The sequence below is a fragment of the Chrysochloris asiatica genome, unplaced genomic scaffold (genome assembly GCF_000296735.1).
Source record: "Chrysochloris asiatica unplaced genomic scaffold, ChrAsi1.0 scaffold00003, whole genome shotgun sequence".
Taxonomy (NCBI): domain Eukaryota; kingdom Metazoa; phylum Chordata; class Mammalia; order Afrosoricida; family Chrysochloridae; genus Chrysochloris; species Chrysochloris asiatica.
The window spans coordinates 41,483,897-41,509,164 of NW_006408521.1; the positions used below are offsets into that span (position 1 = coordinate 41,483,897).

Consider the following 25,268-nt stretch of genomic DNA (forward strand, 5'->3'; position numbering starts at 1 on the left):
AAATTAAGGAGCTCTGGTAGCATAGTGGTTATGAATTGGGCTGCGAACCTTCAGGTCAGCAGTTCGAAACTACCAGCTGTTCCATGGGAAAAAGATGAGGCTTTCTGCCCCCGTCAAGATTTACAGCCTCGGAAACCCTGTACAGGGTCTCTATGAGTCGGAACCAACTCCACGGCACATAACAACAACAACTTAAAATTAATAATTTCTATAAATGATCAGGAGTCCTGGTGTGGTACTGTAGGATAATCACTGGACTGCTAATCACAAGGTCAGCAGTTCAAACCTACCAACCGCTCCTCGGAAACCCTATACAGGGTTACTGTGAGTTGGAACCAACTCAATGGCGCTTAACAACAACATAAACCATCTTTTATATCAATTTCCCTAAAAGAATCATTTAACTTCTTCTTCCCTCATGTTTGACTTTAAATTCTACCCACTTTATAGCAAATATATTAATATAAATGTACCGGTCTAATGTTAAGTTGTTTTGTAACTAGAAAGTAACAGTGTATGGTAAACATTCAGCACTAAGCAGGCTCATAGTCTGGCAGCTGAAGAGCATTCGTGGTGCAGTGGGGAAATGGCTCATTCCTTTGTTCAGCAAATAGCACTCAGCACAGGGGAAGGGGTCTCAGGTAGTTTCTTGCCCTTAAGCCTTCTCACGTGAAGGAAGCCTTTATATACTGCTACAGAACAAAGAAGGCACCTTGCCAGACACAGTTCACAGGTTATCATTCTAAGTCATAACAATGAGGTAACATTCCCTGCTTTCTATCAGAACTGTCACGTCATCCTGGGCTGGAAGGAGAGAGTCCCTGATAAGTTATAGCTACTCCCTGGCTAGCACCACTTTTTGACCCAACACAGGGGTAAACATGATGCAGCTGAGGGGAGATCTGAGCTCTGCATGTGAGCGATAGAAGTCATGGGTTGCATTAGGGCTCTTCTGTATTTCTGAACCTGGGGGCCCGACTCGGAAGAAAAACTAAGACTTCAGAAGGCTCTCCCATTTCTCCTTCTTCTTGGAGTGTTTTACTCTTAGAGGCCAGAGCAGAGCTCTTTATTATAAAGCCAATAGCACTAGAGTTGGAGTCCTGGTGTAGCACTGTAGTATAAGCACTGAACAGCTAAAGGCAAGGTTGGCGGTTCAAACCCACCAGCTGCCCCTTGAAAACTTTCTGCAGGTCACTTTGAGTCAGAACTTGACAACAACAACACTAGGTTTAGTGGTGTGTCCGTCCTCACTTCTCCGAGGCTTGAAACATGAAGGGGCTTCAAAAAGTTCATGGAATTAAAAGATAATAGAATTTTTTCATGAACTTTTGAAGTCCCCTCATAGGGAGATTTTTCAGTTATGCATTTTTATTTGATATCTTCATGGATATTTTCCTGAGAAGTTCAGGTGGGTTACATCAGTGACTTTGATACAATTGTTATTTTAAATTATTTGTGTTCTATTTATTAAAATAAAAACATTGGAATCCATGCTGTTGTTGTTGTTAAGTGCCGTGGAGTCGGTTCCGACTCACAGTGACCCTGTACAGGGTTTCCGAGGCTGTAAATCTTTACGGGAGCAGAAAGCCTCATCTTTCTCCCGCGGAGCAGCTGGTAGTTTAGAACTGCTGACCTTGCCGTTCGCAGCCTGATTCGTAACCACTACGCTACCAGAGCTATGGGCCTAAATTTAGATAACAAATTTAGCTGCCTGCATTTTGTTCTTGTAAAATAAAATACTTATAATGATTTTCTAGTTTGCTTACCTCATTTTTACGAAATCCTTTTCCAAAGATTTTTCTCTTGGGCTCTAGAAAAACTAACTTTAGCTTAAATATTTTTCTTCTTAACATTTATTTTTCGGAAATTAAATTACTTCTGTGGTTTTATTAGAAGTCAAATAATCAGATTTTCATTCTTTTAATTTCCTGAAGAGTCCAATCTTGGGCAGAGTTCTTTAGTTATTTGGAAATTATATACTTGGATAAATGTTTCTTTCTAGAGTGTATTTTTTCTTATAAAGAACAATGGAATCAGCATATATGAACTAAAAATTTATTCTCTAGGAAGTAATAAAAAATCTGTCATTTATATGTATAATTGGTACCACAGCTTTCTTCTACTATGTTAAGAAACATCTTCCACTATCTCTGTCAGCTTTCTTCTATAATGATTTACAGTTTTCAAATACTTTAGCAGACATTGTTTTCATTTCATTGTCTGAAGAATGGGTGATGCAGACGGTGTTCACTATCCCATTTTACATATGATAAAGCCAAGAGGCTCAGCTTGGTGAGGATTTCTCTTGTGTGTCAGGTACTGCCCTAGATGCTGCCCTACAACCGTGAACAAGACCTTACTCTCACGGAATTTGAGAGTGGTCAAGGTCATAAGCAAACACAAAATACGTGTGCGTGGTGTCAGTTCCCGTTTGCTGGCTCCAGCTCATGTAATGGAAGGAAACGGTTGCCTGGTCCTGGCCATCTTCAGGCTTGTTGGTGTGTTTGGCTCTATTGTTGCAGCTCTTGTAGAGCACCTTCAGAGAGTCTGCCTAAAACACTGGGGTTTGATGAGGAACAGAGACTGTCCAGTCCAGGAAGATGTGCAGATTCACAGAGTGAAAGTGGCCACTCTCCCAGACAGGAAGAAAATATTTCTGTACAGATAGAGCAGGAACTAGAAGTTACAAAATCATAATTGGCCAAAAGACACTAAGGGGTGTAAAAGGTGGGCTGTACAAAAGCAGAGTCGTAGCAGGGCTAGGTGGATAACCTATCTGTGGGATGACAAGACTAGTTAGGGCTCTTCCGTTTATTACAGGATGCTCACAGGATTGTGGCAGGACAGGTTTTCTGAGTAACCTGCTGTTACAATTGCTTTCTCAATCATGCTGTTTCTGGAGATCCATTGTAAAGATTTATGGATAAAGTGTGTCAGGACCATGTGGGTATAAGATACTTTGCATCTACTTGACCATAGAGGAATAAATTGTGGCATCCTGCACCTACCAGACCTCAGAGAAGAGGAATATCACCTCTCTAAGGTATATATATGGAGTCCTGGTGTGGCGTTGTGGGCTAATGCGTCAGACTGCAAAGTCATTTGAACTGCAAGGTTGGTGGTTCAAACTCACCAGCTACTCCTTGGAAACCCTATACAGAGTTGCTATGGATTAGAATTGACTCGACGACACTTACAAACAACAACAACAACAACATATGGTTAGTAGCCTTGGTTAACGCGCTGAACTGCAAGGTCAGTTTGAACCACAAGGTCGGCAGTTCAAGCTCACCAGCTACTTCTTAGAAACCCTAAACTGGGTCACTATGGGTTGCAACCAACTCAACAGCATTTAACAACAGGTTCGTATCAGATTAGAGGAACTGCTGTTAGAAAAGGCAGTTTTCAAACTTCACTGTGGAGTCTAGAGTAATGTCAAGACTGTCGAATGCTGCTTAGGCTCTGCTTTCAGTCTGCCCTGCCTACACACGCCTGTGGTTTTAGGTTGCCATACGCAGTGATTGTGCTGCTTCATCTTATTGGTGGTGGCCCGCTACCAAACAGGAAGTCCATCTCTAGCGATTGGCCTTTTTCCTGATGAGATGTAAAGGAAGCTCTCCTGGCTTCTAAGGAGCACCCTGGTTGTATTTCTTCAAAGAACCCTAATTCTGTCTGTGTGTCCATTCCCATTATTGATTTGGGGTCTCAGAGAGCCTCATAATGTTAAGTTTTGGCTTCTTTAGTCTCAGAGTAGCTGTTTCTGTAATTTCTTCCTTCAGTGTTGATATGAGGTTAGGTAGGGCATGGCCATGTCAGAACACCCTAGGAAAATGAACCAGCTGGAAGGGGGAAAATGTCATTAAGAACACCCTAGGAAAATGAACCAGCCAGAAGGGGAAAAAGTGTAAGTAAGGATTTTTTCTTTTTTAGTTTAAGATTATGCTTTGCTTCCTAAGGAAATAAAATCAATCAATCAAACAAGCAAAAAACCCTAAGCTTGTACAAACAACAACAAAAAACTTTAAACTTGTATAAGATGTTTTGACTACATCTCGGTAAGAATAAAAAGAAAGGAACAAGAATATGTTGTACCTGGGTAAACTTCCAAAGTTCGGAATACTTGGTGTACTGAATGCTTGTTACATCTCTGATATTGTACTATGATAGTAGCACCATCTTGTGGTTGAATTGTATCAATATCTAGTTCTTTTTTCTGGACAACAATGCGGGATTTCCTTTAAGATGCGCACACACTTACACAGGGTTTTGGATGGGGGATTAGACTGTAAGGGCAGTTAGAAATTGAGCCTTTTAGTGCAACTGTCAGGTGCACTCCTCCCCCAGGTCAGTGGTGCTTGAATGCTGTCCTTTTCCTGTTTGGTAGGTGATGTGATGTGATGTGATTCATAGCTCCTAGCGCAGACCTGTCTACATCAGACAATGGCACTTCCACTGACAGTCTCAGCAGTCAGGCTGAATGGCCCTCGAAATCCAGCTACCTGCAGACTAGCGGAGTTGGTCCCTTAGGTCAGGGTTCAGAGGATGCTGTGAAACAGCTTGAAGCTTTTGCTGCTGCTACCTCTACTCTGTCTTTCAGTAGGTGAAGGGACAACTTGAGTATCTGAGTTTATGAGTAAAGCCGTAGTCGACTTTTTAAAGGGCCGAGTTAGACTAAAAAAGTGTAACAAGGAAGATGAACCCTCTCGATTTTGATTTTCTTTGAAAGGGCAAGGACTTGATGCTTCTGTTGACATTTTATCTTTTTGTACTTAAGACTTCCTGGGATTTTTTACTTCTATTTCTATGCAAGCTGTGAAAGCTGATGAGAGCATATTTTAGAGGTCTGGATGGTCTCAATGGTAATGCTGTAAATATATCCTTGCGGCAGGGATGTAAGTGCATTCTCAAAAGACAGGAGAAAGCCAGACTCTACAGAAATATCTCAGAAAAGAAATTTCCCTCAACGATGAATGGTGCTGTAGGATAAGCACTGACCTCTTGGTTGATTTGAACTGCAAGGTTAGCAGTTCAAACTCATCAGCCGTTCCTCAGAAGCCTTATACAGGGTCACTATGGGTCAGAACCAACTTGACAGAAGTTAACAACAACAATATAGACACTTAATAAATGTGTTTGCCATTTTTAAAATTACGTTTGCTGTTTGACTTGACTCTGGGTAAAAATAATACTTGTGCTTTATAAAATATTCCGAAAATACCAAAAAGTAGGAAGAGATTAAAAAAAAAAAAAAAACCACTTGAGCCCTACTACTCTCTGAAAGAACCACATATGGTTTCTTTTCTTTCAATTTTCCCTTCCTTCCTTACTTGCTTAGTTTATTGTTTTATTTTTCATATAATAGTGATTTTCCCTGTGCACAATTGGTTTTTGTATTTGCTTATTGAACACAAGATTCTAATTTTTGTATTCTCCTTTCCTATAAATTCTTTATCGTTTTAGCAGATATCAGAGGATTTCTTTGAGTGATATTAGTTCTTCTTCTGTTGAATCCTAATACATTTCCATTAATTCCCTCCATAATATATTGAATTACAGTGAGTGTATTTGAATAAGATGATTTCATCTAGACCTTTTTTTAGGAAGTAGATTACCAAATCAAAGTGTATTAACTATTTTGTAGCTCACCATATACCTGGAACTGTGTTTTTAATGTAACTCATCACATCATCTTTACTGATTTTTCTGCGTGTCTTCTCTGTGCGACAGAACCCTGGTGGTGTTGAGGGTAAAGTGTGGAGCTACAGGCTTCAAGGTTGGCAGTTCAAACCCACCAGCTGCTGCACGGGAGAAAACTAAGAGGCTGTCTGTTCCCATAAACATTTACAGTCTCAAAAACCCAAAGGAGCGATTCCACTCAGGTTCTGGGTCGTCATGAGTCAGAATCAACTCAATGACCGTGGGTTTGTTTTGTTTTTATTATGTGTTGGAATGTAATTTAAGAAATAAAAAAATATAGTAGACCAGGGCTAAGCATTTTCTATGCATTAATATTTAACCCCCCCAGCAATTATATGAGAACGGCACTGTTATTGGTTATCATGGAGATTTTACAGACTCTAAAATGAATTGTAAATGAGATTTCCCTTTCTATGATACTGTCCCATGGATGTTATGTCCAGATTGGTAAGAGTAGCGGATATGCATGGTTCTCATAACTGGCCTGTAACGGAACTAATTGTACATTCTCCGCATTTCTCAGTCAGGACCTGAAGAATACGCTTTCTCGCTGTATGGGTCTGAGTGTGGCCTCTGAGGGAGGAAGCACTATGGTGCTGACGTGGGTGTGCTTCCCTGTTGAATGGCTACAGTTATTCTGTTCACTCCTACATGCATGTGTGTGTCAATAGTTTTCAAAACTTTGACGTTAACACCCTGATTGGATTTTGCAATTTAATTGGAATATTTTTTTCTGATCTACTTACCAGTGGAATCAAAGTTAAAGTGCCATTTTGTAAAGTGAGGCTTTCCGCTTATGGGAGCAGCAACAACTTTTTGTTATGACTTTATATACTTCTTTGAACTTTCTAATTTATTAAGTGCCAGACGGGTTGGTTCTGACTCATAGTGACTCTGTATAGGGTTTCCAAGGAGTGGCTGGTGGCTTTCTAAGTACAAAAAAAATACATCTTTTCTAGAGTAAGAAGTTACTCAAAAAAAGAGAATACACAGTTTATTGGTTTTAATGCCATCTGCTTAAAATCCTTCTTGAATGTCTTAAAAGGGTGCTGTTTACTTTTCTGTTGTTTGTTTATTTTGCTTGGCAACTTTGAGCTTTCCTGGAAAACAAATAAATAGTAAGGGAAAATCAAAACAGGTAAGATTTTGAAAGATTAATTAAGAACCTGCGTATGAACCTGTGACCAATTCGGCTTCAGTGTGATCACTAGATGGCAGTGTTTATTTGCAAAGTGAATTTTTTTTAAAAAACCAGCTAAGGTAGTAACTGATTACTGCCTCATGAATAAAATATTCCTGGTGGGATTTGCATTTCTATATTGGCTGAAGATTCTGTGTTGAATGTTTTATTAACCAGCCCAGTGCAACTGTCAGCCTATTAAAGAGATCCAATGGACCCTGTTTAGATAAATAAACTAAATAAATCCAATTCGTCACATTGTGTTCCTGGCTGTTTATTTTTCATTCTTTTGATGGACCATTTATTTTAAGTTAAAGCCATATTAGTTTAAAAATTAATGATGAAATATTATTTGGTGTTTGGAACATGAAGAAGCTAATTGCTATTGTCAACAAAGCCATCTCTATTTTAATGTGAAGTTGTTTGCTCATAAACAGTAAACTTTTAAACTTGTTGCTTATAAACTGTCCTCTGGTCAGAAATAGTCTGATCTTCTGGAACAAATATGGTCAAAGGCCCTATTATTAACATTTGTACAAATTCTGTTTTCCCTGGGAATACTACTAGATAGTTTAAAAGATGGAACATATACTTTGCTGTGTCGTTTTGCCCTCTTCATTTTTCCTGTATATTATCCTATTCCAAGGAAAGAAAAGTAGCTAATTGATTTTTAAATGAAGTGCCGTGTATCGAAGTACTTGACAATTTTTCTCCTAATAAATGTCACACGGTAAAGGTGAGAAGCAGTTACACTGTAGTAGTGATATTGCTAACAGCAACCAAACCTCAATGTGGTGGCCCCATAGCAACCTGTTACACTGTCTGCACAATGTTTACGTTCTAGGCGTCTTGGAACACACCGTTGTATTATCTCACACCACCAATTAAACTAGAGATCTCATAGTTTGTTGTTGGTGGTAAGTGCCTTCTAGTTGGTTGTGACCCATAGCGACCCTGTATAGGGTTTCCAAGGAGCGTCTGGTGAGCTTGACCTGCTGACCTTGTGGTTCAAGCCGACTTTGCAGCTAAACACATTAGACCACAGCACTGCACCAGGACCCGAAACCAGAACCAAATCCTCTGCCATCAATTGAGGTAACTCAGAGGGACCCTATATACGGTCATCTTTCTCTTGTGGAACAGCTGGTGGGTTTGAATTGAACTACTGACCTCGAGTTTAGCAGCATAGTGCCTAACCTATAGCTCCAGCAGGATTCCTTACTTAGTCCTTGTTGTTAAGTGCAGTGGAGTTGGTTCCAACTCATAGCGACCCTGTATAGGGTTTCCAAGAAGTGGCTGGTGGGTTTGAATAGCAATCCAGTGTTTATCTTATAGCGCCTCACCAGGACTTTACTGTGTTTACAAACATATTTGAATGAAGTGTATCAACTTTGTGCTTTGCTAAACTAAAGTAAGTTAGCAACTGGAAATGACACATAATGGTTCTGAGTCTTCCCATTTCTTTTTTCATGACTGTTCAATTGCTTTGTATGCGTTTTTGCTGCTTTTGATCAAGTTCCACATTTGTATGGTATAGAACAAGACGTAAAATAGAGTAGGCATTTCTGACTTAGCATATAGCAGCTAGGAGCATTCAGTTAGTTGTGATGAAGACTGTGCCAAATCTGATCTCTAGCATGAAGATTTGAAAACTGTATAATAGTAGTTGAAGAATTTGATGTATCAACTATTTTAGGCTTTTCTGTACAAGATTAAAATGAGCCTAGAAAAGATTTGGACAGAAGACTTTTCTGTTGATTTCAAATCTTTGTAACCTAGTAGGATAATCGTATCACCCACCTCCTTGGGTTGTTTTGTTTGATTTTATGTCCTTTTTTTTTTTTTTTAAATACAAAAAAATGTAAAAATCATACTTCAGAATATAGCCATAACAAATTTGTCAGTTAAATTTCTCTTTTGGCTTTTCTTTTTAAAAAGTTCATCATACCATGGATGGAAAAGTTTCACTGGGAATGCCTGAAATACTTAATGTTGGTTTCAGGAATCATCAAGAAATGTTCATTTAATTCTTGAGGGTCCATACGTCCTGGTGTGGCACTGTGGTTTAATGTGCTGGACTGTAACATTGTTTTGAACCACAAGGTCAACAGTTCAAGCTCACCAGCCGCTCCTTAGAAACCCTCTACAGGGTCACTATGGGTTGGAACCAACTCGATGGCACTTAGTAACAACAACAAATCTTTCTCTCTGCAAATCCACAAAAGCTCCCTCAGGTCAACTCCCATGAAACAAGTAGCTAAGGAAATGATCACATTTTTTCATTCTGCCTTTAGTTCTGTGAAATACTGTTTAAAACAAGTTACCATCCCCATGGATTTGAACGTCTGGGAAATGGAGTTTTTGGTTTTTTGGGGTTTTTTATTGCTGATTAGGAAGAATTTGGCCCATAATTGTATTCATGTAAATGGAGAGAATGTGTCTGATTTTATGCTTTGGAAAGACGCCATTACATAATGTTGGGCTTGGAGTGAAATGTCTGATTATAGAATTGAAATGTGTTTCCCAAAATGGTATTCCATGCTTTAAAACAGGGATGCCCTTTATTAATCTTTTCTGATATTTTCAGCTGCCACTTTCTCAACTTGCGTAATGGAACATTAAATCTTGGCATATTGAATCACAAACATTTTTGGTTTAATTGTTTACTTTTTGTGATCTTTTTAGATAAACCTAGTCTATAAATGTCAGATTCCTGATGTGTGGTATATAGGTTAAGCTGGACCATAAGGTTGGAGGTTCAAATTCACCAGCTGCTCCTCAGAAACCTTACACAGGGTCGCTATGAGTCAGAACTGAATCGAAAGCACTTAATAACAACAACAAAATCTACAAATAAAATTCAGCTGAGGAAAGATTAGTATTTTCCTATTTGTGGATACATCTGATTTTAAAGTTGGAGAAAATGACTGTCTAGTTAGAATCTTGGCAAATTTATACATTCTCTTTATTTTCAATAAAGTTTTATCTTTCCTTTTTCTACTTTTTTGAACAAACATGGTTCAAAGCTATTCATTTCAAATCCTGCTTAATCCCAGGCTGCTATTTGAAAGCTTTATTTACATTTCAAAAATATCATGTGAATATTATTAGACATTTGTTAGAAATGGATGATTCCATGTTTTTCTAATACCGTGTGCAACCCATCATTGGTCATGGACTACTTTGCCTAGAGACGTCTGACATGGAGAGAGAAGCCCACTGAATGGAGACCTGAAACCTTGGCCATGTGGCATCTTTGTTCTGAGCTTATTTCCTTGGATCACCATAGCGATTCTGCCTACCAAGTAGATAATAAGTATGATGGTACCATGAGAACAGCACTGATTTTTCAGTTAGTGAGTTTCCTGTGAACAAGTTGTAATCCTATAGTTTAAAGAGTTTAGAGGTTATAGTATCTCAAGGTCAGAAGAGACCTTAAACATCTAAAAACTATAAGCCCGTTTCCTCTCTCCTTCAGTGGACTGGCTGCTGGAATTTACACAAAGGATAGCAATCTGAAATCTTCAATCTTAACTCTCAGAGATGACCTTCCATGTCGCATTGCTTTTTCTAGTCTAACTCATTTTGTTTCATAAAAGACTTCTTAGAAATTAATCTCTGGTAACAGCAAACCAAGTTTCTCCTTGACCATCAATGTCAGAGTCAGAATGAAAAGTAGAAATATTATTTTTTACTTTATATCATTTTATTTATATGCACTGTATTACTGTGTAGAGTTATATATACACTGAGTTTTTATCTAGAGTGCAAAATTCATATTAAATTATTTGCTTTGGATTTCCGTACCAATCCTTCCTTAATTTCTAATAATAGGTACTTCCCAGAAATGATTCAAAGTACCTGAACAAAGCAGAAATATGGCTGACCTTGTTGTTGTTTTTCCCAACTATGTTGTTGTTGTTGTTAAGTACCGTTGAGTCAGTTCCAACCCATAGCAACCCTTTATAGGGTTTCTGAGGAGCAGCTTGTGAGCTTGAACTGCCAATCTGGCTATTCATACTGACTTTTGCAGCCCAGTGCATTACCCCACAGCACCTCCGAATTCTCCTTTGCTCTCTGTATTTACTGAAGCACTTAAGAATACGAAACTCCGTCTTTCTTATAAGTTGTGGTGTTTATTAATCTTATTTTCAATTTATCCCTCAATATTCACTAGTAGTTTTTTAAATAATTGCTCTTTGCCTTCCTTGAGTGTTTTTTTTCTCTTGGCGCTAAGTCAAATCAATTGAGCGTAGAAAGAAAGAGGCCGTAGCGTCTTGGTTCTAAATGACGACAGCTGTGCATTACTGCAGGGGAAAATGACGTAGAACTTTATAGACTAATTACTAGAGAATTTCTTGTTTCTTATTTAGTAGGAAAATTTAAGTTCCTTTTTTATCCAGGTTAGAACATTTTGAAGGTAAATAGCCCATAGCTTATGATGCTAATTTGAATCTTATGAACATCATATCAAATGATACATAGAATTATTAATAACTCTTAAACTATTTTTGAACCTCAGTCAAGGAGACATTTGGAAATAATACTATTTTGTGTCTTAAACAATTGATGTGATCTCAAGGTCACCAGTTGAAGCTACCAGGGGTTCCAAGGGAGAAAGACAGGACTATCTGTCCCCGTACAGATTTACAGCCTCGAAAACCCTACATGGGGTCTCTATGACTGGGCCCTGACTCCACGGCACACAACCACCACCACTACCATGTTCAAATCTGCTCTATTTCTTAAGTAAAATCGTTGTTATTTTCTCAGGGTTTAAAAATTTTCTTAAAACATGATATTTTGATGGAACAGTTTTGATTTACAGATATATTGCTTCACCATAGACTCTGGGGTCAGATTGTCCTCATAAAATTTTGTTATTTAAAAACAGTTTTGTCATACTATTTGCAAATCATATCATTTAAGTGGATTGTTAGACCCTTAAGTAAATTCTAAGAAAATATTTCTTTTTTTCACATGTATCTGGAGTTGAAGATTTTGGGTGAGATTTTTGTCAGTGCATTTAATATCGGAGTGGGTTTTCTCCATCCCTACTCTAGTCACAGACTGTCAAAGTACTAAGATCCTGCTTTTCTACTTCAAATGGAAAATGGCCAGAGATATTCACACCGACATTGAAAATATGCCATATTGTGGCATTTTCCGAGAGGAATATCCCAGACCCGATTCATTTTATAAGGATTTAATTTTTGCTTCTGAAGATGAATTATTTAGCAAAACCAGAACATTAGCTGTGATTCTGAATATTAGTAATGTTTTATAATAGATTGCGAGCCACTCTTTTCTTGTGCCCTTGCTAATGTTTTTTTCAAAGTTGGGCCTGCCTCTTAATGCTATCACTGCGAACTCTTTTTACATGAGGATAGAGCCTTGAAAATGAAAATTACAAGTACACCCTTGATTCTCGTTCCTGTCTCCCAGAATGCATCATTGAAACCCTGCCACTGGATCAAGGTATTGTCTTCTTTTTAGCTCTGTCATGACTCGGGTAAACAACTGTCACTAGCAAGTGACAGGAGGCATCAACAGCAGGGAAAAGAAAATGAGGAAAGGAAGTAGGAGTTGTGAAGAATGAAAGTCTCAGAGAAAGAGAGGAAACGTACCAGGAGGTGAGGCTGCCAGCAGCAACCGCCTCGGGTGCCGGTTTGTTGGGACTCCAGTGATCTGCCTACTCTTGCTGTATCTAGATACTTCTAATGTCTTTTGGGACTCCAGGTAGTACTAAGAAATATCTGAAAGTATAGACAGATGTCATCAAATTAAAATTTATCTATAGAATTTTCCCAGTCATTTGATAAATAAAAATCCATGAAAATCTACTCAGAGACAGTGTGATGGTCACATGCAAATAGTTCGAAGGATCCATTTGACAAAGACTGTTGTTAATTGTGTTTCATATGTCATGCTGTGAACTTGAGGAATGTGATGCATGTGTACCTTGATGCCGATACTTGGGGACTGTAGCATGCTTGCCTTTCAGGACCAGAGAGAGAATGCGGGGCTTGAATGAAGGATCTGCTTGAATGGAACACTACTGGTAACAGATGTTCTATCTCTTAGGTCTGGAATAGGGTTTCTCTATTTCCACACTACTGACAATTTGGGCAGGACAATTCTTTGTTGCAGGGAGGAGGACTAAATACTTTCTTAGGGTGTTTAGCAACATCTCTGATTTCTATCCACTAGATAATAAATAATAGAGACACTCTCACACACGTGCCGCCAACTCCCCCCACCCCCACGCCACATATATGCCCGAGTTGTGACAAATAATGTCTGTTGACATTGCAAGATGTCCCTTGGGGGTCAAAATTGTGACCCATATATGTTTGGAGTGCCTGATTGAGAACCAGTCAGTCAAGAATGACCGCTGGCAGGGACTTTAGAGGGAGATGAAGGCAGTGTCTCATGTTGTATATAATTTACTCTTCACAGCAAGTATAAAATTCAGACTTAGCAGTTGAAAAGCGAAGTCACTTTCCCATGGTCCCATAATTTGAATTGAGGACTTGAAGTTGACAACTAAATAGCATTTGTTTTCGAACAGTCCCTGAAATTTCTGCTAGTTCCAGTGTCTAGAGTTTAAAGATGACTTGGTTCTCTACCCAGCCCACTGCCTTTGAGTCAAATCTCACTCATATTGACTCTACAGGACTGTAGAACTGCCCCCAGAGAACTTCGAGGCTGTAATATTTATGGAAGTTGAATAGCCTTGTCTTTCTCCTGTGACTTTGAACTGCTGACCTCTTGGTTAAGCAGCCAGATGCTTAACCAATGAGCTATCAGGGCTCGTTTTGACTCACTATAAGCTACCTTTATTTCAAGCAGGCAGGGCACCCTGGAGAGGCTGCATGAGGCATTGGAGAGTGCCCTGGATGAAGAGTCAAGAGTTCTGGCTTTGGGTGTCAGCTCTGACCGTAGTTGAGTAACATGGGGCAAGTCACTGTGTCTTTGCTTCTTCAATTGTAAAATGCAGAGCACACCCTCCATGTGCTCTAGGGGTAGGGAACGTCCGGCCCCTTGGCCATATATTGTTATTGTTAGTGCTATTGAGAAGTGCTGTTAAGTCGATTCAACTCATAGTGATCTTGTATAGGGTTTCCAAAGACTGGCTGATGAGTTTGAACCGCTGACCTTGTGGTTCAAACAGACCTTGTGGACCAGTGCTATATCCCACAGCATCATAGCAGGACTCCGCTGGCCATATAAGGGCCGTAAAATCATTTGATCTGGCCATGCCAAGGCAGCTGCAGTTCCAGCCTTCACCTTGTTGTTAGGTGCTGTTGAGTCAGTTCTGACCCATAGTGTAGGGGTTCTGAGGAACGGCTAGTGGGTTTGAACAGCTGAATGAGTGAATTAATTAAATGTTTGACTAATGTTTCGTTGATAATTTTGTATGGACTATGAATGATGTTATAAATTTTGGCAGAAAAAAAGGTTCCCCACCCTTGACTAAGGGTCAATGAGAGCAGTTCTAATGTATTTGAAAATTGGAATGTTTGGCTTGTTAAGACTGGTGAAAGTTTTCACGTTGTTTTAAAACTATTTTGCCATTTAGAGCAACCTGTTGTGCTTTGGATCTTTTGACTCAATTTAATATGACTCTTTTGGTCTCATATTGCTATGCCTTCCATTTCTACAATCCCTAGTTCATTTTTCACCTATTTGTGAAATCTTTTCTAATGCTGTTTCCTGTCATGATGTTGTTGTAGGTGCCATCAAGTCATTTCTGACTCATAGCAACCCTCTGCACAACACAGTGAAGAACTACTGGGTCCTACACCGTCCTCACAGCTCTTGTTATATTTGAACCCACTCTGTCAATCCATCGTTTTGGGAATCTTCCTCTTTTTTAATGACCCTCCAGTTATCCAAGCATGCTACCCTTCTCTAGGAACTTATCCCTCCTGACAAAGCACAAGAGACAAAGTCTCTCCATCCTCACTTCTAAGAAGCATACTGGCTGTACTTCTTCCAAAACAGATTTCTTAGTTCAGTACTCTTTGTCAACATCATAACTCAAATGCATCACTTCCTCTATGGTCTTTCCTATTCCTAATTCCATCATGACAAATATTCTTTACTTTGCATTAACTTTGGCACTTGATGTTTATAACTTATCCCAGCTTACATAATTCTTTCCATGTCATAGCTAAAATGAAGTATTGATTTTTACTTATTTATGTTTTGTTACTCCAGCCAAATTATAAGATCTGTAAGATAAGAGGGCATTCTACCTTTGTATTTTCTGAATTACTTACATAGTAGGCTTTGAATAAGTGCCTATTAAATTAATTTTAATGATAAGACCCAGTGTTTGTGATTTTAAAGAAACATCCATGATATGTGCTAGGCACACAAAACATAGATTTTTTTTTTTTTCCCATCAAAACGTTGTATTTGGTAGGAGTTATTCATTGAGGACAATTTCTGTTTCACTTTAGTGGAGCAAAATAATGTCACAGTGTGGGTTTCCTCTATTCTGACTCTGCTAAAATTTCTCATACCTGGGAATTAAGATGCTTTAGGGGTGAAGCTTGTGAAATACTCCACCGAGTGCATCTGTTTGGAAATAGCCACGTGCAGGAAAACATATATTCATTGACAGAGAAGAGCTGAGAAATACAATTTGATGTAGTACTTTAGCAAACATTTCAATAACTTTTTGACATTTTCCTGTAGTCCTTATTTACCTTATCAATAGTTATGTTGACATATGATTGTCAACTTTTTATATTAAGACCAAACTAATAAATTAAACATGTAGTGTTTTTATCTGATGAAAGCTGACGTTTTGGAAGGGTGTTAAAATGTACTGACAGGCCCTGTTCATAAGTGCCTTTGGTATAAATATGCAGATGACATCTTAGATATTATTTGTACACATGCTGATAGACAGCAAGTGTTGACAATGTAACAAATGCATATGCAACTTCACAATTTAACCTTTCTGTGTAGAAGGAAGATGTGAGTTTTAAGTTACATGCATCTTTTAACTTTATTTCAAAGTTTTTATTATTTCTTAGCCTGTTATAATGACTGTTTCATGTGCCACTGAAAGCTACCGTGGCTATCAGATTTGCATGTAAGGGCCTTTCCTCTGTAGTGTTCCTCCTCAAAGACTTACAACTGCTAGATTTATATACTTTTCAAATTCTTTCTGTTTTCTTCGTATTAATTTCCTGTTTGGGGGATCTTTTTGTATCATCTTTCTATTTAATTTTATTAACCCATATTTGTGGTTAATGAAAGAACCTAAGAGAAATATTATGAATCCTGTCCCTGCTCCAACACTTTTTTTGTTAAACCACTTCTTAGAACACTTTGACACACTGAATGTAGGTTCTACAATCAGTTTGTAATGTACCATGTAGCACTTACAAAAATAAAAGGAATGACGTACAGGGGCCCAGATGGAGCAGCAGTGGGGTGGGCTTTAAAAGCCACTGGACTTCTGGAAGACCTAGATTTAAATCCTACTGTGACCACCAACCACCTTTGAGATTTTTCCTGGATGCCCCTTCCTCCATTGTAAAATGGGGATAATGGTGCTTTTTCTGTGTGCTTCACATTGCTGTCGTGGTAACCATGAAGTAACATGAGGAGTCCTGGTGTGGCGCTGTGGGTTAATGCGCCAGACTGCAAAGCCATTTGAACTGCAAGGTTGGCAGTTCAAGCTCACCAACTGTTCCTCGGAAACCCTATACAGGGTTGCTATGGGTCGGAACTGCCTTGATGGAACTTAACAGCAACAATGCAGCATGAAAATCTTTGGAAAATGTAAAATACAAAAGAAATTTTGACCATATTGTCCTGATCTGGGGTATCCCTTATGTTTCTCTTTCTGTCCCCTAAAGAATGGTTTTCCATTTAAGGATTTCCAAACTATAGAAGAAATCTGTGTTCCAGACACCTTTAAATATATTAAGAATTTATAGTAATCACACACAATTAGAAATAATGTCACAGGCCCAAAGAATATAATATGTATCAAAGAATCAATCTATGATGTCCCCTGGAAAGCAGATAGCACATTCCCCAAAACCTACATGCTATAGCTGATGCACTTACATACAGATCTTTTATTTATTTTTAACACACACACACATATATACACAAAAACACACACACACATATATTTTTAAGTTCCCAAATCAGGCCACATCACTTTTGGATTTCTTCAATCACATTCTTCTGTCTGCATCATATCTATGATTTTTAACACATTTAGCACTGTAGGCTAAATATTCAGCTATTAACTACAAGATCGACAGCTCAAAGCCACCAGCCATTCCTCAGAAACCCTATATAGGGTCGCTACAAGTCAAAGCCTACTTGGTAGCCCTAACCAACAACCTTCTCATACTTCGGTGCTGTCAAGTCAGTGTTGACTCAGAATCAAGGGGATTGTGTAGGCACATGGAGTTTATGAAAAGTCTTGACCTGGATTGAGAAGCATTATGGTAGAATTAAGAAACTATTAAAGGGGTTTCAGCGGCAAGTATCCTAGAATGCTGCTTCTTTGCAGGGCATGAAGGTATTGACCATTGCCAACTATACCAAATTCAAGTTTCATATTTCAGCATTCATTTCATTCGTACTCTCCCTAACCCACCAAGTCCCATTATCCTATAATTTTAAATGGTCTTTATCTGGTTCATGTAACCAAATTAACATGCTGTTGTTATATACAAGGAGCTCTGATAGCATAGTGGGTTACGAGTTGGGCTGATAATCACAAAGTAAGCAGTTCAAAACCACCAGCCACTCCATGGGAGAAAGATGAGGCTTTCTGCTCCTGTAAAGATTTGCAGCCTCAGAAACCCTATACAGGGTCACTATGAATTGGAACTACCATTTGTCAGTTTGTCGTGTTGTGGTGGGTTTCATGTTGCTGTGATTCTGGAAGCTATGCCACTGATATTTTAAATACCAGCAGGATCATGACCATGGTGGACAGGTTTCAGCTGACCTTCCAGACTAAGACAGACTGGAAGGAAAGAGATGGGCTACTTTTGAATATCTAGTCACTGAAAACCTTACAAATAGCAGTAGAACACTGTTAGAACCAAAATACTGAATACTGAAACATGATGAAGAAGACCAAAATATTGTTAGATATAATGCCGGAAGACAAGCCCCTCAGGTTGTAAGGCTCTCAAAATATGACTGGGGAAGAGCTGCCTCCTCAAAGCAGAGTTGACCGTGCTGATGTGAGTGGAGTAAATTTTGGGGACCTTTATTTGCTGATGGTGCACAACACAAAATGAGAAACAGCAGAAAACATCCACTTACAATCAGAACATGGAATGTACAAAGTACGAATCTAGGAAAATTAGAAGTTGTCAAAAATGAAATGGAACACATAGAGATCAATATACTAGACACAGTTACTGCTGTTGTTAAGTGCTGTTAAGTCAGTTCCTACTCATAGCAACTCTAGATAGGTTTTCTGAGGAACACAGGTGAGCTTGAACCACCAACCTTGTGGTTGAAACTGACCTTGAGGTTGAGGGCTTATCCTACAGTGCCAATCATAGGCATTTGTGAGCTGAAATGGACTGGTCTTGAATCTTTTTGAATCTGACAATCACGTGGCTTACCATGCCAGGCATGAAAAATCAAAGAGGAATGGCATCACATTTATCACTGAAAAGAACATTTCAAGATCTGTCTTGAAATGTAATGCTGTCTGTGATAGGATAATGTCCATATGCCTACAGAAAGACCAGTTACTAAAACTACCATTCCCATATATGAACCAACCACTAAACCAGTAATGATGAAACTAAAGAATTCTACCAACTTCAGGACTGAAACTGATCAAACATGCCATCAGGATGTATTGATAATTACTGGTGATTGAAATGTAAAGTTTGGAAACAAGAGGAAGGATCACTCATTAGATATAATTGCTGATGTCTTTCTGGTATTCTCTGCTTTCAGCTAAGATCTGTCTGACGTCAGCAATGATATCCCAACATATCCTTGTCTGAATCCGGCATGAATACTTCCCAGTTAATGTAATGTGGCAGCCATTTTTTAATTATATTGGGTAAAATTTAGTTGCTTGTGAGATTAATGATATTGTCAGATGATTTCCACTTCCTGTTGGGTCACCTCTCTTTGGAATGGGCACAGATAGAGATCTCCTCCAGTTGGTTGGCCAGGTCGGTAGCTGACTTCCAAATTTCTTGGCATAGTTGAGTGAGTACTTCCAGAGCTGCCTCAGTTTGTTGAAAGATTTCAGTTTTTATTCCATCATTTCCCAGAGCCTTGTTCTTTGTCAACATCTTCAGTGCAGCTTGGATTTCATACCTTTGGATCTTGATCATATGCTAACTCTTGAAATGGTTGAACACTGACCAGTTCTTTTTTGTACTGTGACTCTTAGTATTCCTTCCATCTTCTTTTTGATGCTTTCTGCATCATTCAATATTTTCCCCAAAGAACTCTTCAGTATTGGAAGTCAGCTCTTTTAGCTTGAGAAATACTGAGCGTGCTCTTCCCTTTTGGTTCTCTAACTCCTCATCTCTGCACATTTCAGTATAATATCTGACTCTGTCTCCAGCAGCCCTTTGAAATTTTCTGTTCAGCTCTTTCACCTCCTCAGGTTTCGACTGTGTGGATCATGACAAGCTATGGATCACATAGAGCAATATGAATATTTCAGAACACTTAATTTTGCTCACGAGGAACCTGTACATAGACCAGAGGCAGTTGTTCTAACAGAAGCAGGGGACCTGGAATGGTTTAAAATCAGGAAAGGTGTGTGCCAGGCTTATATTCTTTCACCATACTTACTCAATCTGTATGCTGAGCAAATAATCTAAGAAACTGGATGATATGAAGAAGAAATTGATATTAGGATTGGAGGTAAACTCATTACAACCTGTGATATGAAGATGATGCAACTTTGCTTGCTGAAAGTGAACAGGACTTAAAATACTTACTGATGAAGATCAAAGACCACAGCCTTCAGTGTGGGTTGTAACTCAATGTGAACTAATAAAAAATCCTTATCACTGGACCAATAAATAACATCATGATAAATGGAGAAAAGATTGATGTTGTAAAGACTTAATTTTGTTTGAGGACTAAAGTGTGCTTGACCCAAGCCGTATTATTTTCAGTAGCCTCATATGCATGTTCAAGTTGGACAGTGACTAAGGAAGACCATAAAAGAATTGATGTATTTGAGTTATGGTGTTGGAGAAGAATATTAAAAATACCATCGACTGCTAGAAGAACAAACAAATCTGTATTGGAAGAAATACAGCCAGAATGCTCCTTAGAAGCCAGGATGGCCAGACTTTGTGTCTCATATGTGAGACAGATTGTCAGGTGGGACCACTCCCTGGAGAAAGATATCATGCTAGGTAAGTGGAAGGCCAGTGAAAAAGAGGAAGACCCCCAACAAGATGGATTGGCACAGTGGCAGCAGCAATGTACTCAAGCTTAGCAACCATTGTGGGGATGTTTCATTTTGTTGTGCATAGGGGTTACTATGAGTTGGAATCTACTCGACGCCACCTAACCTAACCTATGAGTCGGAACTGACTCCACAGCCCGCCACCACCACCACCACCACCATTTTACATACAGCTGATTCACTTCTTCTCACCTAGTTGCTTTGTTTGTGCTGTCTTGTCTGGATAGCTGTCCTTCCTCCTGCTGGTAACCTTCCGTGTATGTTTCAGAAACTATTATTCTAAATAGTTTTTCTGACTAATGCCATCTTCTCTACTCCATGTGTTTTTAGTGATGTATTTACCTGAAAGGAAGAAAATTCTCTTGTCCAAGCAGTTTAACTACTTAAAAAATTAGCTGTCATCTAAAATTTAAATTTAATTTGTTAGTGATAATGTTGTTGTTGTTATGTGCCATGGAGTCGGTTCCGACTCGTAGTGACCCTGTACAAGGTTTCCGAGATTGTAAATCTTTACAGGAGCAGAAAGCCTCATCTTTCTCCCACGAAACTGCTGACTGTGGGATTAGCAGTCTGATTTGTAACCACTACGCTACCAGAGTGATCATATATAGTCCTTATATTGTCTGCCTGTGTAGATTGCTTAGGACAAAAAACTGATGATCCTGCAAAGAAGTGTTCACCTTTAATGGTAAGCTGGTGCTTACCTTTAATGGATCACATTTTATCATGTTATGACCAAAAAGTCTTGGTGTGTTTTTGTGGGATAAAGCACTGGACTGCAAGGTTAGCTTAAACCACAAGGTTGGTGGTTCAAACTCACCAGCCATTCATACAGGGTCGCTATGAGTTGGAACAAACTGGGTGGCACTTAACAACAATAACATGACACATGGTAATGTGAGAATATATACCTCCAATTTTAGCATGTTTGTAAAAGCTTCCTCCTCTAGTTGCCCAGTGTGTAATATGAGGCCCTAATCCTTATACTGCATTATAGTTTCTTTTGTGTCCATGTGCAATTATTAATTTTTAAAAAGTTTTTATTGTGAATTGAGCGAAGGTTTGCAGACAAGACCATCAGCTTTACATTCAACAGATCGTTTACTTTTTGCATCTCAATGATTACAATCTCCTCCATGCAACAAGTTCTCCCACTTCCTCCCTGGGATTCCTGTCTCCATTCCACCTGCCTTCCTATCCCGTCTCTACTTTGTCCTTAGGAAAATGCTGCCCTTTTGATTTTGAATGATTGACCATTTCATGGTGAGCAAACCTTGCTAGTGTTGTTGTCCCCGCTACAAATCTATTACTTGATTGATAATTGGGCCTCGAGGGTAAGTTCCTTTCTAGACCCGAAGGGTGGGCAAGGGCCACAGTCTCAGGTTATTCCAGCCATTTTCTGTTCGTTTAATTTAAATAATTGTGGGTTTTGTCCCCCATTTTCTCCCACTCTGTCTGGGATCCTCTAATGTGATCCCTTGCAGGGCAGTTGGTAGTGGTTAGCTGGATACCATGTAGTTCTTCTGGTCTCAGAGTCATGAAGACTGATGTTCCCTGTGTCGTTACTCTTGTTGCTCTGACGTCCTATGTCACTTTAGAACAGGGACTGAGACGTTTGCTTCTATGTGACTTATCATGCCATGTAGTAACATTTAAATTGTAAATAAATATTTTTGAATGAGTAGATATGTTGAGATTATTAAATAGTATATTCTAGAAAAATTTGAAATAGTTGTCCCATTAGCTAATCTCCATGGTGAGTTAAGAGAATTATGTTGGGCTGTATTATATGACATACATTACAATGCAGAGTTAAATTTGAGTAAAATGCTTTTTAAAACAAAGAAGTTTGCTACCCCATATCGACCAACATAGAACCAAACACTAGTTAAATAGAGTATTTCTTAAAATTTCTAAAGTTTTTGGTTTTTAAGCAATGCATTTTGATGCTTAATTAATTATAGGTCCCCTTACCAAACAGTTAAACAGATTTGTATATTTAAAACACAACAAAATGATCCAGTCCAAACTTGAGTTTCATAGATTGAGCAGCTAAGTTTATTTTGAAACATCTTATGGGTTTGTCTTTCTCCCAAACTTTAAGTTTTTCAGAAATCTTCTAATACCAAATCAAAACATTTATTGGAGAAGCACTGTGTTCCTAGTTTCTTGTTGTTTTATTCATGAACAAAGGTTGAGAGACTTTAAAGTGTATGAGAGAAGTCAATTTGTTTTGTTTGAATCTGAATGTAAAGATGAAGTTCATAAAATTCCAGCCCAAAAGGGGAAAGAAAACCAAACTTGATGTTTTAAATACCCACTGCAGTCTTATACGGGTTAAGTGTGAGCTGTAGTTAGGTGCCATTGAGTTGGTTCTGATTTGTAGTAACCTTAGACACAACAGAACGAAACCCTGCCTGGTCCTGCGCCATCCTCACAATTCGCATGTTTGAGCCCCTTGTTGCTGCCACTGTGTCAGTCCATCTTGTTGAGGGTTGCAGAGAATAAGATGAAGCCATCCCTTCCACAACATTCTCTATTTCTCAGCTGGGTTTGACAATTCATTGCAATAGCCACACAGAATTCAGACACCATAGTCATAGTTATGGGGTTTGCTGGGGTGGTTAACAAGTTACAATTCAGGATCAAAAGTGTTCAAGGCACAGTTCTTCCAGTCAGGACAACCTCTCCTCAGTGACGCCCACAGTTGGGCCTCTTGCTGCCCAGGCAGTGTTAGAAAGCTCCTTTGTTGTTGTTAAGTGCCATCAAGTCGGTTCCGACTCATAGCGACCCAGAAAGCTCCTTTAGGGTACTCATAAATGCTCATGGAGTCCTGGTGTGGCACTGTGGGTTAATGCACCAGACTGCAAAGCTGTTTGAATTGCAAGGTCAGCAGTTCAACATCACCAGCTGCTCCTCTGAAACCCTATACAGGGTCTCTATAGGTCAGAACCGACTCGATGGCACTTAACAGCAACATAAATACTCACAGAACACACTACTGTACTGTAAGCCTCAACCTGATAACACTAGGCTCTATCTCAGAAAAACCAGCTCCTCCAGTTAAGTACCTACAGGCACTGCGCTCTGCAAACAAGCCTCCTGCCCAGAGTCGCTCAGAATTTCTTGCTCTATAGGCTGTGAAGCCCACCGCTCCGTCTTGTGCTCTGGCTCTTGGTTCTGCTACTACTCCTCCTTTGTCAGTCCTGTGGGGTCACAGCTTTCTGAGCCTGAATTGAGATGGTTTAATGCCCAGGAATCCTGGTGTTCCAATGCCCAGGAATCCTAGCTCTTCTGTGAGCGTAGTGAGATCCCCTCCTACTGCTTCTGAGATACCCATGTTAGAGTTTCAAGTTTTTACAATCACAATGAACTCTATAACAATCCTCACTTTCAAGAAGCCTTCTGGCTGTACTTCTTCGAAATCAGATTTGTTTGTTCTTCTTTCAATACTCTTTGCCAACACCTTAACTCAAACACATCATTTCTTCTACGGTCTTCCTTATTCATTGCCTAACTTTCACGTGCACACGAGGTTATTGAAAACAACATGGCTTGGGCGAGGTGCACCTTAGTCCTCAAACTGACATCTCTGCTCTTGAACACTTTGAAAAGTTCTTATGCAGCCGATTGGCCTAATGCAATACGTCATTTGATTTCTTGACTGCTGCTTCCATGAGTGTTGATAGTGGATTCAAACAAAATGAAGTTTTTGAAAACCTCAATTTTTCCCTCTATTTATCATGATGTAATTTATTGTTCTAGTTGTGAGGATTCTTTTTCTTTATATTGAGATGCAATCCATACTAAATGCTATAAACTTTGATCTTCATCCCTAAGTGTTTCAAATCCTTTTTGTTCCAGCAAGCAAGGTTGTGCCATCTGCATATTGCAGATTGTTAATGAATCTTCTAGTCCTAATGTCATGTTCTTTGTCAGATAATCCAGTATCTCTAATTATTTGCTCAGCCTACAGATTGAATAATTATGATGAAACGATGCAACCTGACACACACCTTTCCTGATTTTAAACTAGGTACAGATTTCTCATCAGCACAATTAAGTGTTCTAGAATTCCCATTCCTTGCAATGTGATCCAGAGCGTGTTATGGTCCTTAGAGTAGAATGCCTTTGCATAGTCAATAAAGCACAAGTAAATCCTTTTCTGGTATTCTCTGCTGTCAGCCAAGAACCTTCTGTTACATGTCCTCTTCTGAATCTGATGTCAATTTCTGGCACCTGCCTGTTGATGTACTGCTGCAGCATTTTTTGAATTATCTTCAGCAAATTTTACTTGCATGTGGTATTAATACAATTGTACAGTGATTTTCACATTATGTTGGCTCACCTTTCTTTGAAATGAGCATGAATATGGATGTCTTCCAATCTGTTGGCCAGGTAGGTAGCTGTCTTCCAAATTTCTTGTCAGAGACGAGTGAGCACCACCATTTCTGCATCAGTTTGTTGAAACATTTCAATTTGTATTCCAGAAATTCCTGGAACCTTGTTTTTTACCAGTGCCGTCAGTACAGCTGGGACCTCATTCCTCAGTATCATCAGTTCTTGATAGTTTGCCACCTCTTGAAGTGGTTGAACATTGACCAATTCAGTTTGATACAGCCACTCTGTGTATACCTTCCATCTTCTTTTGATGCTTCCTGCAGCATTCGATATTTTGACCTTGTTGTTATTGTTAAGTGCCGTCAAGTCATTTCCAACCCATAGTGACTTTGTATGGAGTTTCCAGGGAGTGGCTGGTGAGTTTGAACTGCTGACTTTGCGGTTCAAACCGACTTTGCAGTCCAGTGCATTAACCCACAGTGCCACAGCAGACTCCTTAGACTTCTTCAGTATTGGCAATCGAGGTTTGAAATGTTTGCTTCAGTTCTTTCAGCTTGAGAAATGCTGAACATGTTCCTACCTTTTGTTTTTCTA

The 25,268-nt window shown here is 39.1% G+C and overlaps 1 protein-coding gene across 1 annotated transcript in view; it reads left to right on the forward strand.

Annotated features, from left to right (window-relative positions):
- The window catches only part of VTI1A (vesicle transport through interaction with t-SNAREs 1A), a 448,264-nt gene that overhangs the window by 26,191 nt on the left and 396,805 nt on the right, over positions 1–25,268 (forward strand). The window lies entirely within an intron of this gene.